This window comes from Pteropus medius, unplaced genomic scaffold (genome assembly GCF_902729225.1).
Source record: "Pteropus medius unplaced genomic scaffold, Ma_sr-lr_union100, whole genome shotgun sequence".
Classification (NCBI taxonomy): domain Eukaryota; kingdom Metazoa; phylum Chordata; class Mammalia; order Chiroptera; family Pteropodidae; genus Pteropus; species Pteropus medius.
Genome location: NW_024344370.1, coordinates 8549028 through 8563643, shown reverse-complemented (window position 1 = coordinate 8563643; position 14616 = coordinate 8549028). Strand labels below are relative to the sequence as shown.

Genomic DNA, 14616 nt, shown 5'->3' with positions numbered 1-14616 from the left:
CAACTGTCATTTAAGGAGGTTGGAATAAAGTGAGTTTTTAACTTTGTTTATTGAGTAATACCTAAGATTACATCCTCCCCTGTCCCAGTGGTAGAGATGGGGCTATGGGGCCAGGATCTGGTACCTCACCCTTCCTTACTTTTTTAGAACAGTTCTTGTTTTTATTTGCTGCGTCTGATTTTATTTGGAGAACAGGTCTGTTACAGACTGAGCAGTTGTGTTTCCCCCAAATTCATATGTTGAAATCCTTACTCCCAATGTGATAGTTTTAGGAGGTGGGGCCTTTGGGAGTTGATTAGGTCATCAGAGTGGGGTCTTTATGGATGAGAACAGTGCCCTTATAAAAGGAACCCCAGAGCCCTCTTTTGTTCTCTTTCCACTGTGTGAGAATACAATGAGAAGATGGCAGTCTGCAACGCAGAAGGCGACCATCGCCAGAACTTGACCATTCTGGTACCCTGATCTGTGAGAAATAAATGTCTGTTGTTTATAAGCCACTCATTCTGAGGTCCTTTGTTATAGCAGCCCAAAATGACTAAGACGAGATCCTTTATCTTAAAAGATTTGAAAGTCTTAGGACCGGATGGTATTAACTCCCTTCTAATTATAATTCTGTGATCTCTGAAATTGGTTTATTACCTGTGTGGGAATTTGCATATTTTATAACGTTCTTTAGCATATATATTCTCATCTATTCATACATTCACTTCTTCATGTATTAGAACGTGTATCATTACTCTCATTTCATTTACTTAGAAACATTAACTGACTTCCTCAGGTCATACAACCAGATAGAACTAAAGTTTAAACTCGGGTCTTCTACCTCCAAGCTTCATCATTTTCCCACCACTCCTGTGAGAAACAGCTAAGAGTTTCATTCTTAGAAGCCATAAGGAAAATAATGAAAAGAATAATAATCCTAGCAGTTAAAAAGTATAGTAAGTTACATGATTTTTTATTTTCCAAAAAATAATTCTGAGATTGTTTTTCTATTTATTTGTCATTCCTGTTTATCTTAATAAGAGTTATGTATTTTTGGACATAAGGTCAAGAATGGCCATTACTATGAATCTAGTCAGTTTGACTAGAAAGCCATCATTATAAGAACTGCAGATCAACACAGAACTTTATCATTCAGCATACCCTAATTACAAACACGAAACCTAAGGGGAATGATTTCCTGAGATTTGAATGTACAAACTTACACTTAGGAACTGGCAAACATCTCTTCCTCAAATGCACATCACCTCCCTTTTTCCAGTTTTTATATTCTCTTCATATCCAGTAACAAATTATGCTTTCTTCATTTCGATTCTGTCATCATTTTTTTTCTTCTGTCCTATAGTATTGTTTATGGGCCCTGATCCTTTAAATTTCTATAGTTAAACATAGCCATGCTCAGTGGCCTGTAAAGGTAAACTGCGTCTATTCCAGCACCATTCTGGACAACCTCCCAGGATTCTCCTTGATTTGTTCCAAACTGGCTTCTTTTCTATTCTGGGCTCTACCTGGCTCCTGTCCCATTCACCAGCAGCATTTGGATTTGGCTTTCAGCCCTGCCTCCCTGAGCTCTGACTCTTGGCACTTCTTCAAGTCTTGGCTCAGTCTCCCTTCTCTGATTCTTTATATTCCAAACAGCTCAGATAGGTATATTCCAGATACCTATCCCAGCTTCTGCCCCTGGTGACCACTCTTAAGCACTGGCTCATTGTCAAGCTTCATGGCCCCCTACAAGGGCCAGGGGGAAGATGGATGGTGACAACGTACGAGTACGGATATGGGTTTCTCAACATAATTTTCATGCTTCTAACAATAACCTTATATTAACAATAACAAGCAAAATAATACTAATAGCTGATGCTCTTTGAATCTACATGAGCCTATGTACCAGGCATATGGTATGATAAATACTTATATGGATAATCTCCTATTGTGTTTTTCTTGTTTTCCAATTCTACTGTATGTTGCCTAGGGCCAGGGGTCATATCTTACACAGGTCGCAGTTGTAATCTAATAGAGCTAATGGTCTTGTGTGGCTTTAGTTAGCCTTATCACATTATAATATGTAGTACTCCTCTGATTTAAGAAGTTAAAAGAGAGAGGAAAAATATTGAGCATAAGTGGTAGCTCCTTGATGTAGGTCTTGGTGGTTCTCCACTATTGTCCTCCTATTTGGATTCCGGTCTGCTTACTGCTCAAAAATGGCTGTCTTTGACCCAAAACCTCAGGTTGTATTGGTTGCTACCTAAAAGTGACTCCAATATGCTGCTTACCAATTTTTGGATATAAGATACTTGTCCTTCAGGACCCTTACATTACTTAATTGCATGAATGACTGCTGTTCTTTTATTTAATCTCTGTTGGGCCACAAGACAGCCCATTGAAAACAGAGTAGTCCCAGTCTCTGAATGTGTCCCTCTCTACCCTTATCTCTGTCTTTATGTCTCTCTTCCTCTTTCTTTCACTTCTTCAAACCTCTGCATTCCCCTCCTTGCTATAAGGAACTCGAAGAAGAAACCAGAGTCCAGCTTTGATTTCACATTTCTCTGGAATGCTTGGAGGGAGCATGGTGTATGTCCCAGAGATGAACATAAATTTTGCCTTTCATGGATTTGGAATAAGGAATAATCAAAGAAGGCATACCTCCATTCAGCTGAGGAAATGATAGCCTGGAGCAAAATATTTTTCTGATTTTTTTTATGCACACAAACTCACAAAAGCTGAATGAAAACGGACTTGGAAGGAGAAGATGATCAAATTGCTTTAGGCTACCTGCTTGATTACTTTTAGGTACTAAGTACATGTGCCATTTGTGTGACTGATTTAATGGTTTCTCTTTATGACATTGTTAATCATCATGATTATAATAACTTATATTGGTATAATGCTTTATAGTTTTTAAAGCATTTTTATATCCATTATCTTATCAGATATCCACAATAAACTTGGGAAGATATGCTTGCCATAAGATGGTATTTGTGCTGGAAAAGTCATCTTCTTTGAGCAGGCATCTTCAAGAAGGATTATATGAAGACTATTGGGGGAGGAAGGGGATACTGAGTCAACAAAGTCAGCTAAATCCACAGGGCCGGGCAGATGTCACCCTGCCCCTGCCCCTCCACACCCTCAGTGCGAGTAACCAGCCTTGACTCAATTTGGTAAAGCATCACTTTAGTCCCATTGAATCATTTTTGCTGAACAAAAGATTACATCCAACAAACCAGTTCTGGATTTTCCACATTTCTGATCCAGTGGTTATCAGTGGGAGCTCCCCTATCTCACCAGGAACATCATTCTCCATTTAGTTTTTATTATTAATTATAAGTATTTCCTTGGTAACTTCTCTAGTCCTGGAAACCGTTTTTTCCCCAAAACTTTTGTTTCCAAAAGTTGCTCATTATTTTGCCATTTCATGCACTTTATGGTCCTTAAGAGTCAATATGAAATTGTGTTTATTATTAGATCTTCTTCCCAGTCCATAACGCTCTTTTATAAGAGCTGTCCTCCCACGCACAGGAGTGAATCTGATAGTCATGTTTATAGTGCATACCTTTCCTTCTTTTTGTGACTGCTTAGGTGAACCTAAGCAGGATGGAGCAAATGGTCTCTCCTGAAAATTTGGAATTGGAATGAATGGATACTAGATATTCAGTTTTATGGATCATTCGAACCAAGGACAATTAAACTCTGGGGGTATGGCCCTCAGGTTTGGACATGTAAACATGAAGCAGAGATTAAAGAGAGAACAGAAAAGCTGGGACAAGGCAAGCGGAGATGACAAACCGTGCAGTGCTGGAGGAATAGATTTAGGCAGGCAATAAGAGCAGCTGCTTGGTTTCTTAAGAGCTTTTTAGTTCCCAACTTCACATATACAAGCAGCCCAGCCCCCGTTGTAATTCCTGCCCTTGGATCCTATGAGACACTCCAGAATTCTTCCCGATGAATTCCTTTTTTTGGGTCAGGTTAAAGAGAGTTTCTAATACTTGCCATACAAACAGCTTTAACTTGCATGTTCTGAAAAACTATTTTCTGGAGTTATTTTCTTCAAGCATTTTCGTCATTGGCTAGGTATAGAAAATATTCTACTCTAGCCATTGCCATGTCTGTGTACACACTCAGCTTGCACACATGCCCAGGTGCCCACATCCCCAGAGGTACACACGTCCTCAGGTATGCATCCTGTGACCCTTGCCCAACTGTGTGGACAGGAGATAGCTTTCCTCAGTTTGCCGACCTCACCTTTTTCTTCATCCTGAAGCTTTCAGGGAAGAAGGAAGCTTCCAGCCTGATCCTTGCATAACTTCCCCTCATTGCCACCCTTCTCACACTTCCCTTGTGCTGCTGCATGACCATTTCCTTTTTCTTTTGCAGTCGCCCTGTCACTCATTGTTTGCTAATGACTAGTTGGCAGGCACAGAGAAGAGAAGTGCCAGCCAGCTTGGCCTTCACGCTAGAAAGAAGCATGTTTTCTAGAGAATGAAAACATTATTTGGTAAGAAGCACGTTCCAGCACTGAATATTTCTCTTTCACAGTCCTGCTGGGCTCCTTCTGTCTCTGAGTGTCTGCTTTCCTTTGTCACTTCCTCTCATCTCCTTCCCAGATGGAGACTGGCGGGGCCACCTAATTTGAGGACGAAGCTCCTTAAAGGCTGGTGTGAGCTCTAGAGGACACTCTAATTTGATCTTGGGGAAGAAAAATATTGAGTAGTTATAATCATAAGAAAATAATAGGCTGCTATTTGGAAACCTTTCCTGCCCTCTCAGATTTTCCTAGAGAAAGCCACTAATGTGTAAGAAATACTGGGTTCTCTCTGCTATCTACTCAAAAATAAGTCTTCTGAACCTGTAGAATGAAATTACCCTTGCCTTGGATTTAATATTTGTTCCAGAGAAGGACGGTACTCTTGACAACATCTTTCTCCTTACCATTCTGCTCACCTGGGGAATGATCCACCCACCTACCACTCACCCTGGAGCTACTAAAAGCCAGGCAGCCAGGACCAGCCCTCGGAGGCCAGACCTTACTCTGTCCCGAGGTGTGAATAATGTTGTGAACTTCGACAATAGTGCTGGTTATTCATTTATTATTCCCTGTATACCAAGCAGTCGTCAAAGACCTGGTCGAAACGGCACTCAGGTTTGCACAGTTTTCTATGTGCTCCTCAGCCAGAAGAGGGCGTCGCGTTCCTGATTTTATTTTTTTCCTATTAAACTAAGCAAAAGCCCTAGGAGAGCAAATGACTTTTAGATCCACGGTTCTCTCTACATAAATAACAACACAACAACAAAAAGTTCATCTGTTGAAAACAAATAGTCAAAAGAAATATTAGTAAATGCAAACCAGGAAGCTAGTATAGAACACTGCTCTGGGTACTAGGTCACAGTGGCTTTCGGTGACCATATTTATTATGCTGCTTGCTCAGGTTAGAAATGAAGTGACAAAAAATGCAGCAAGGGCCTCTTGCTAGTGAGGAGCCGTGGGTAATATATTTGTTTGTATTATGGGATTGCAGTTCTACTAGAAGGAACACTTGACATTTTGATGAGTGCCTCCAGGGAGAAAAGGTACTAACTTCAGAACTTAGTTTTAATTATACTAAGGAGATTACATTATTCAAAAGCATCCCACTGGTAAGGTGCAACATTTCCTGAAACAGTTTAGTGGAAAATGCCACATTAATCAGTTCAATATTTCACTCAGAAGGCTTAATGATGGGAGAAGTTTAAAGTACCGTAGCACGATAAAGCAGAAGGAAAGGGAAAAAAAAGAAGGTTCACTTGGAGGAAAAGGCTGAAATAGTTGTTAGTCCCTCTTGTGCCTTTCCCCATTAAAAGTTGGCTGGCTGTGCTAGAAACCCAGGAGGGATCGACATGTGGGACCCCACCATTCCTGAAATAAAAGGATCTGGAAAAGGCAACAAACACAATGTAAGAAAGAAAGTATGTTATGTTCAAGCATGTTGTCTGCTCGGGCTGTTTACTTCTGCTCCTTCGTTAATTTGTCGGGTTAGTGATGAGTAGTTGAGGCTCTCTTCCTCCCCACCCAGATGAACGAAAGATATCAGAAAGGTTTATACTTCATTTGGGATGGGTTCTTACCTGAAAGGTGAGAATACACATTCACACCACGCACACGCACACACCTGTTGAGATGCTGAAAACCGAATGATGGTGAGGACTGGAAATTCAATCCAGATCTTAATGTTTGTAAACATACAAACCAGCCCATATGTAGTCAAAATATAGGAACAATTTTTAAAAAATCAAGATCCATTGTTTTCATGAGGCAGAACTCCCGCAAACAAGTATGGGAGCCTTAGTGGCCTCTTGGCTGAACCGGTGAGGGGTACTTGTTAAGGGGTAGAAACAGTCACTGTTTGGGGGCATTTCTTAACATTTTTGGGTCCAATTGTTAGTATGGCATAAAAAATAAAATCAATACTGAAATAGCAGAGCTAACTTACCTAGAATAGCCACCGTGTGACATTTCCCAACCCTGCTTCCTTTTCTCTGTTTCTTAGTAAATGCTATTACAGATTTTTACTACATTTGCACTGTAGACTCCCCTCGGTGTATCAGAGTCACCTCTGTCTTTACCTTCAACAGTCTTTGCTTCTGCATGACACTTTTCTTGCTATTGATGCCATGATACCAAGGTCGATACACAACTTACATGCTTGAAGGAGATATAAGTAGTGTTCTGTCTCCCATTGTTTCTATGGTGTTGAAAAGTCATCGTTGTGTTTTTCTATTTTTGTGTTGCTTTGTTTACTATTACACAAAGTCCTTTGTCTGGTTTTGGACCAATTCTTCAAATTAGATTGAATGTAGTCTTCGATTAGCTTGTTTTGGGCTCCCCATTTGTTTCTTCTTGGAAGCCCTGTGGGGAGCAGGGATGCTGACATCCATTGGGCTATCATCTGTTTCCTTGTCCTGATCACTGTTTTCCAGGTGCTGGTCCACTCTTCAAAATGTGGTTGACTCCATCTGTAGATCTTTACCAAATGAATTGTCTACGCCTCATAATCATACCATCTTCTTAACAAGGTTGAAAAAAGTATATAGCACTGTTTTTATAACAAAATTAGAAAACAGAATTCTAAACGATAAGTCACCTGAAAAATCACTGGATATGACATACCAGGCTGTAGTCCAACCGACTTGAAATATGGAGTGTTCATTAACTATTAGGAAAAGACACAATTACATTGCACACATTGGCATAAAATCCCCCTTGTTTGTTTAAAAGAGCTGATTTTTCATTTGATGCAAAGATTCTAGTGGGAGAAAAGGATAAAGGACACTTCATTCATACTCTATGTAAAAGAGGCCGCGGGTTTTAATTTTGTAACTGTCCCTCCCCAAGTCCCTGTTTCACAATCACCTTTTATGACTTTATGAATTGTTGCTGGCTCTTGACAAGAACTGGAGCTGGCTGCTGGCCTGACCTCCTCCTGTGCTGATAATCTCTTCTCTTATTATTTTTTCATCTCTTATGATGTGATTTCACTACTACCATGATAACAATCATTTACCAAGGCTTGTTATCTGCCTCTTATTGGACAATGCCCATCTATTCTTAAAAATCAAAGCTCAGAGAACATGGCCTTTCAAAGAATTTGTTCATAGCTTTGGGCTTCAAAAACTTCTATTTGATTCTCACTATATGCATTAACCCTTTCTGGCTTCATCTGTTGTTCTTCTTTCTTTTCTTCAACATTTCAACTTATTCTGTTGTTCAGTTTCTCTAGAATCATACAATAGCCTATCACAATTACTCTTATCCTTGCCACGAACAACTATGTATTGCATGATGAATAAATCAAGAAAATGAAAACTATTTGAAGTTGCATTTCTTTTTATAAATTCTATCCATTTAAAATTTAGAAAACTTAATGTTCTTTTGTTATTTAATGTTCTTTTATTATTGCAGTGTTACTGAATGATTGCATTACCTTTTTGCTAAAATTTCAGAAATTACAAAATTAGTAGGACTGTAGTTGTGGTTCTCAATCTCACCACATTTCAGAACCACCTAGAAACATTTTAAAACTCAGTTGCACAAGACATACCTCCAGTGATTCTGATTCAAATTGGTCTGGGGCTTAAACAATCTTTTAGAATAACTGTGAGAACCACTGCAGAGAAATACCAGGCAATAGTGAGATTCCAAAGTATATCATTATTGAGCAGAATACTTTAGAACTGGTTCATTTTGTCTTTCTTTTATTTATCTTTTAAGATTTAATTACAAAATGTGGTTTGCTTCATGACATATTTTAAAATTCTATTCTCCAAAGCAGAATTAAAAATAATTATTTAAAATAAGAAAAACATTATTTTAAAACAAAGTATTCATCAATGCCTTTTCTTATCAGTCACTTTTTCCTTTTTGACAGCAGCAGGAGTTTGCATTTAATTTTTAGGAAATGGTTCTTCTCAGTTTGGAACATCTATTGAAATTTTTAAAATATATACATATTATGACCCAGCAGTTGCATCTGTAGGAATCTTTGTGGTGGAAATACTGCATATATGTATGAGAATTTTCACAGGCACGTAAAATGCAATGGCAAAAAAACAAATCAAACAACAACAAAAACCAAAATAACTGCCATCGGGGCAATGGTTAAATAAAATTTGCAACTCTAGACAATGGAGGAGCATGCAATTTGTAAAAATGAGTTATATAGTCTGTTTTGGAAAAGTGTACATGATATATTTTAAGTGAAAAAAACAAGGTGAAAAAAACTATAAACAGTATGGTCTCTCTATCCCCTACCCCCCTTTTATTGTAAAAGGAGAACACACTGTGTGTGTGTGTGTGTGTGTGTGTGTGTGTGTGTGTGTAAGAGCAAATAAGTCTGGAAGGATAAGGAATTCTCCAGATTGCTAACTGGATTTTTTTTCTGGAGAGTATGATAAAGCAGTGGGGTAAGGAAGACTTTCACTGTATTACTGTAACATTTTATAGTTTTTCTTTGACAAACATACATTACCTGTGTAATTAAAAGCAGAAGGAAATGATAAACAATCAAAATTAGAAACTGTAATTCTCAGCGCCTCAGTTCCAGGCTGGGCCCTCCTACCCCCTTCCCTAGAGGGACAGAATGCACCATGGGGTGCAGTAATCCTGCTAGCAAGACTATGTACGTGTCATTCCTTCCAGATACTTGGGTCCCACTGGCTGATTCTTGCCTGCCCTGACTTCATTCCCTTCTGCTTTTCTAGACCAGTTGCCTACCTGGCAGCCTAAGCAGCAGCTCCGCCTTTGGTGGCCAGTGATAGTGTGGCCCTGAGCTGACTGTACATGATGCACAGGAAAGAGAGCAGGGGCTGGCTTGGCTGAGTTGGACTCTCAGAGTCAGAGGTGGAGATTTCAGAAATTAAACTACAGGTCACATCTCTAGTTTGGGAAGCTGGGAAGACCTTACTGTTGCCCTCATGGATGTAGGTACTATACACAGAAAGAAGAGACTGGCTCTACAGATTTTAGGTCTTCTTTTAATTTTCATTATATTTCACTGCCTAATATCCTAATGTAATAGCCAGTTTTCATGGAGTGCTCACTATGTGCCAGGCACTGCAAGTACTTTATGTGCATTATTTCAATTAATTCTCACAATGACTTATGAGGTAGTTAATATTATCATTCCCATTTTACAGATCAAAAAAACTGGGGCACAGAAAGATTAAGTACTTTGCTCAAAGTCATACAAATAGAACGTGTCAAAGCCAGGATTTGAATCCAAGTGCCTGTCGCTCTGTTCCATCCTTCTGCGTAGGCCAAACCCTTTGGACTTCCACCCATCCTCTCCTCTTTGAAGTTATAAGGCAGTTTGTGGAGACAATAATGAAGCTTCACTTATGAATGCATGGTTCTTTTTTTATGAGAAAAATGTCTTAGAATTTAAGATTAATAAGATAATGATTTTATTGATTTTATTTGTTTATTTTTCAGTTAGAGTTAACATTCAATATTATTTTATATTAGTTTCAGGTGACCAGCATAGTTGTTAGACATAATAAGATAATGATTTAAAAAATAAGATAATAATAGAAGCAATCCATAAAATATATCCATGCACATCCATTTTCTGAAATTATGTTTTATTGTCCTTTGATTTGATAATATTTTCCTGATCTTCCACTGAAAACTACCTCTCAAAATTTATGAGCATAATTTAGCATGTGTGCGGGAAGCAGCATAGCACAGTGGTAAAAATATGGACTTGAGGCAGACTCCCTGAGTTTGAATCTTAGCTTGACCATTTGTTAGCTGTGTGACTTTAGGCAAGTTACTTGACCTCTCTGTGCTTCAGTTTTCTCATCTGTAAATTTCTTCTTATGTAAAATAGCAATACTTACCTCTTAGGGTTGTTATGACAATCAAATGAGTGATACTGTTAAGCACTTAGAACAGTGTCTAGTACATGGTAAGTGCTACATATATATTTTTAAATAATTTAAATAATTAAGAATAAAGTACGGCACAACCAAAGTGTGTAGAATCTAACCCACTGCTTTTTGTTTTGTTTTTAAGGGGGATAAAAGGATAAAGAAACTCATATTTGTTGAACTTCTCCTCGGGCAGCTGGCAATAGCTAGTACCAAACATAGCCTTTAGAATTTCCAGGTAAGTAAAAGTCTCCTTCCAATTCAAGCAGATGATCATGATTCTCAAGAAATGGATTCTGGGTCCACAGAGAGCTAGGCTTAATAACAAAGGGGAAACAGGCCCCAAAGACAGCACGCTGGCAGCAAGGTTCTTGGGCTTCTGGGGCTTGGGGCTCGGGGACCTCGGAATCTGATGCTCGCTCAGAGTTGTTAATGTAGCTATTAGCCTCGAGACTTTTCTGCTTTCACAGTACACATATCCATGTTTTTCTATTTCAACCTTCTACTTATTTCCTCTAAATCTCACACTCTAGGACCTTACCCTGTGTTTCTTTAGTGTTTCGCATTTTTAGAGTTGGCATTACGGTTTTAGTGTCTTTAGGGCATTACAATCTATATTTCACTGTAACAAACAGGAGCAAATCTTAAGATTTCTAGCTGGAACTCTTTGCAGCCTTCCCCCTATTGATGTTTGCAGTTTCATTTTGCTCTAATTGTCCCCAGTGGTGCAAAGAGGTAGGAACTCAGCCCTCACCAATGGATCCTAAGCCGCCACCACCTTTTTCTGCTTAGAAAATAGAATAGATTGTGGGGACAAAGATTAGCCCCTTTTTAACACTGAGCAAAGTTGGATGGAAAAGCTATGATGTTTAAGTTTTGGCTTTATCTATTGATTATTTCCTCTGCTGTTAGTAAGAGGCTTCATGAGAGGGGAAAAAGAGCAATGGCTACATGAAAACAGCAAAGCCACACATACCCTTCGGGATCTCTCCAGCTGAAAAAGAGCTATAAAATGTAAAATAGCATCATTAATAAGAATACTTTTATGATCATAAGTAGAAAGAAGTAAAATCAAGCTGCCAGTTCTCTGAGCTTTTCACTGGGCTACGCTAAACAGGCTGTGGTGCCTGTCCTCTCCTTTTTCTTTATTGCTCATCGTGTATTCTACAACATGTATTTCCGCAATTACCATAAGCAAATCATTTAACCCATAGGAATAATCCAGGGAAGGTGATATCAGTGCAAACAGAGCTGTGGCTGTAAAGACCAGCCATGCACAAACACCCGAAGGAAAGGACTTACAAATCTGAAGTGTTATATCAATAGCAAGTACTACCATTAATTGATAATAACAATATACATGCAGAGCCCAAAGCATGTAAGGAGCTGTATTTCAGAGTTCTGGGCAAAATGAATCAGGCCAATAGAAACTGAAGAGCTGGAGTTCTGAGCTTTGTCTGCACAGCAGGACCACACTCCTAAAGCACTGATTTCCTCTCTCGTGGTATCTCCTCAAGCCCTAATGAGGGTGTTGACAGGTGGTTTATGGTCTTTGGTTTGGTTAGGTGCTAAAAACAGGTTTATCCTCACTTGATAAGATTACTGAGTATATTAATTGATGATGGAAGATACAGAGAAAGCAGTTTCCTGAGATAATTACTGCAGTTTGTTCTCCCTCACCTCCAGGTCCATAGAAAGTTTCCTTGTGATATGCCCGCTAACATTCAGTGGCTCAAAGCAGCAATTTTGGGGGTGTCAGAAAGGCAGCAAATATGGCTTAGTAGCTCAGAGCACTGCTGGGTCTAAATTATGGCTTTACTTACTGGTTGTGTAAACTGGAGAAAGTTATATTACTTCTTTGTGCCTCAGTTCCTTCTGTAAAAAACCAACTTCATAATTATATGTGAGAATTAAATGAATAATATATGTAAAAATCTAGAACACTGCCTGGTACATAGAAGCATTCACTAAAGAATATGTATTTCTTATACTTATCTTAGATAATCTGAGAAATGTTTTGAAGTGCCTAAAATAAACAGAACCAATCTTATCAATTTAGAGGTATGATATAAACCTATATCCCTTTTTAGGCTTCCAATTAAATGACTTGAACCACCTAACCCATCCGAATGTCTGGCTTTCCTGGTTTCACTGGGATAATCTTTAGGAATATTGATGTCCTATTGGTCTATCCAGCTGCTGGAACCAGAGCTCAGGCGTGATCCCTACGAGTGAGAGCATGTTCTCGCTGCCACTGGAAGCTTGTTTCAGTTTGGGTTAATGCATCATCAAGCTGCAGACCCGGTGACAAAAGCTGCAAAACCTGGGAAATCTTGAGGCCTCATCCTTCCTGGGATGACAGTGTGCCAGTGTCTGAAGAAAGCAGTGGATGCCCACAGCGGCAGGGCAGACCTACTCCCAGACTGGTTCTTTGAGGTCTGAGGAAGGCTTATCCTCTGCCTCTTATTATGACTGGCCTGAGGAATTCCATATCGAAATTGAACAGGCGGTCCAACTGGAAGGGTTTTCTTTTTATTCATCCACACGGCTGCTTCCTCAGAGCACAATATTCATTCAGAATCACTATTCCTTTGACTTAGTCTCTTTCTACTCCTTATCTTGGTTTTATTTCAGTAATCTCCTTGTCTCTGTCACTGAGCCTTGTTCAGGGACACCCCTAACAAACTTCAATTATTTTGAATTTCCTAGAGAAAGGTTGGGAGTCTCATCCCTTAATTTAAGAAAACCTATTGTCTCATACAAATATTCCCACATCTTCCTAGCTCTGAATGTCAACAGTTTCTTTATTGGGAAAAAATAAAGTCCTACCTTAGCAGACATCAACCACACTCTTATTTTAAAGTCTTTGTTTGCTTGACAGTTGTTTTTATGGAATATCAGTAGTGAGGGAATGTTCTGAGAGCTGTCAACAAAGTGTCAAGTAGAATGACTGAACAGCATATATCATTTCCTTGTGACCTTTATTTGTGCATTTGAACAACTCTACTTTCTTAAGAGAAGGTACAGAAGAAAAATATTTTTCAGGAAGAGGAAATATCTTTATCTACTATAAATATTTACCGAACACTACTACAGTATTTTGAATCCACTGTGAGATGATTGGAATATTTTGAATTTTTCTCAGTATAGGAAAATTCATGTAGAGAAAAACAGACATTATTTAATCTTCCTTGGACAGCTTGTTTTTTTACAAAAGCTCAAACTCATTTAAGTCGTGTCCTAGAGTTTCAGTTAGCTATTGCTACACAATATTACCTCCAAATAGTGTCTTAAAACAATTGTTTCATTGTCATTAATGACTCTATGGGTTGACTGGGTTCAGTTGGAAGATTCTTCTGTTCCACATGATGTCGGCTGGGGTTGCTGTTGTCTGGGTACTCAGCTGTGCTGTAATGTCCAAGATGCTTACTCTTATGACTAGCAGTTGGTGCTTGCAGTTGGCTGGGAGCTGAGCTGGGCAGTATACGAGAATCCTTGATTCTCCTCCATGTGGCCCTTCCATGGGTCCTGGGCTCCTCACAGCATGGTATTTGGGTTACAAGAAGGTATGTCCAAGGGAATAAGCCTCTGTGTAAAAGCACTTATTAAGCCTCTGCTTATATCTTGCTTGCTAAAATCCCATTGGCCAAAGCCATTCCTATGGCCAAGCCCAGAATGTGGGCAGGGGCTACACAAGGGGAATGAGAACTAGAGGTTCAAATTGAGACTATATTGTAGACTATATCCAGAAACTCTTCTGAATTCTGAGAGCAAGAGGTAGCCCTAGAATTGTGGAACTAGTAGGGATCTTAGAGACTCATAGTTCAGCTTCTTTGTTGCACAGATGAAGAGACAAAAACCCAGAGAAAGTGATTTACTTAAAGTGACAACCCAACCTGAACAATTCATTGTAAAAAAAATTTCGAGTCAGGCTCCGTGCCAGCGCTACCTACCTACATGGGCAGGTCCAGCCTCTAGCCTCACAGTGTAGAGGACATGGCTGTAATTCAGATCTCCTAACACCCAGTGCCACATTTTAACCATGGTACTTTACTTCACTGCCTTCCCGTTGTTAATTAAGTGTGTAATGACTATATTAAAGTTAGTTTGAGGTTCTAATTTATGACACAATAGTTATATTTTAATGTACACTTTACGGTACCTTGGAGTCCCTGAATAATCAATGTGTACTCCCTCTAATCCTGCCTGGTTTATAAT

General features: G+C 39.1%; 1 long non-coding RNA gene across 1 annotated transcript in view; it reads left to right on the top strand.

Moving 5' to 3' along the window:
• The first annotated feature begins 10543 nt into the window (after positions 1 to 10543).
• The window catches only part of LOC120608221 (uncharacterized), a 187344-nt gene continuing 183271 nt past the window's right edge, over positions 10544 to 14616 (top strand). Inside the window, exon 1 of the long non-coding RNA XR_005654342.1 lies at positions 10544 to 10636. This is a non-coding gene — a long non-coding RNA (uncharacterized LOC120608221). The remainder of the gene's footprint in view (positions 10637 to 14616) is intronic.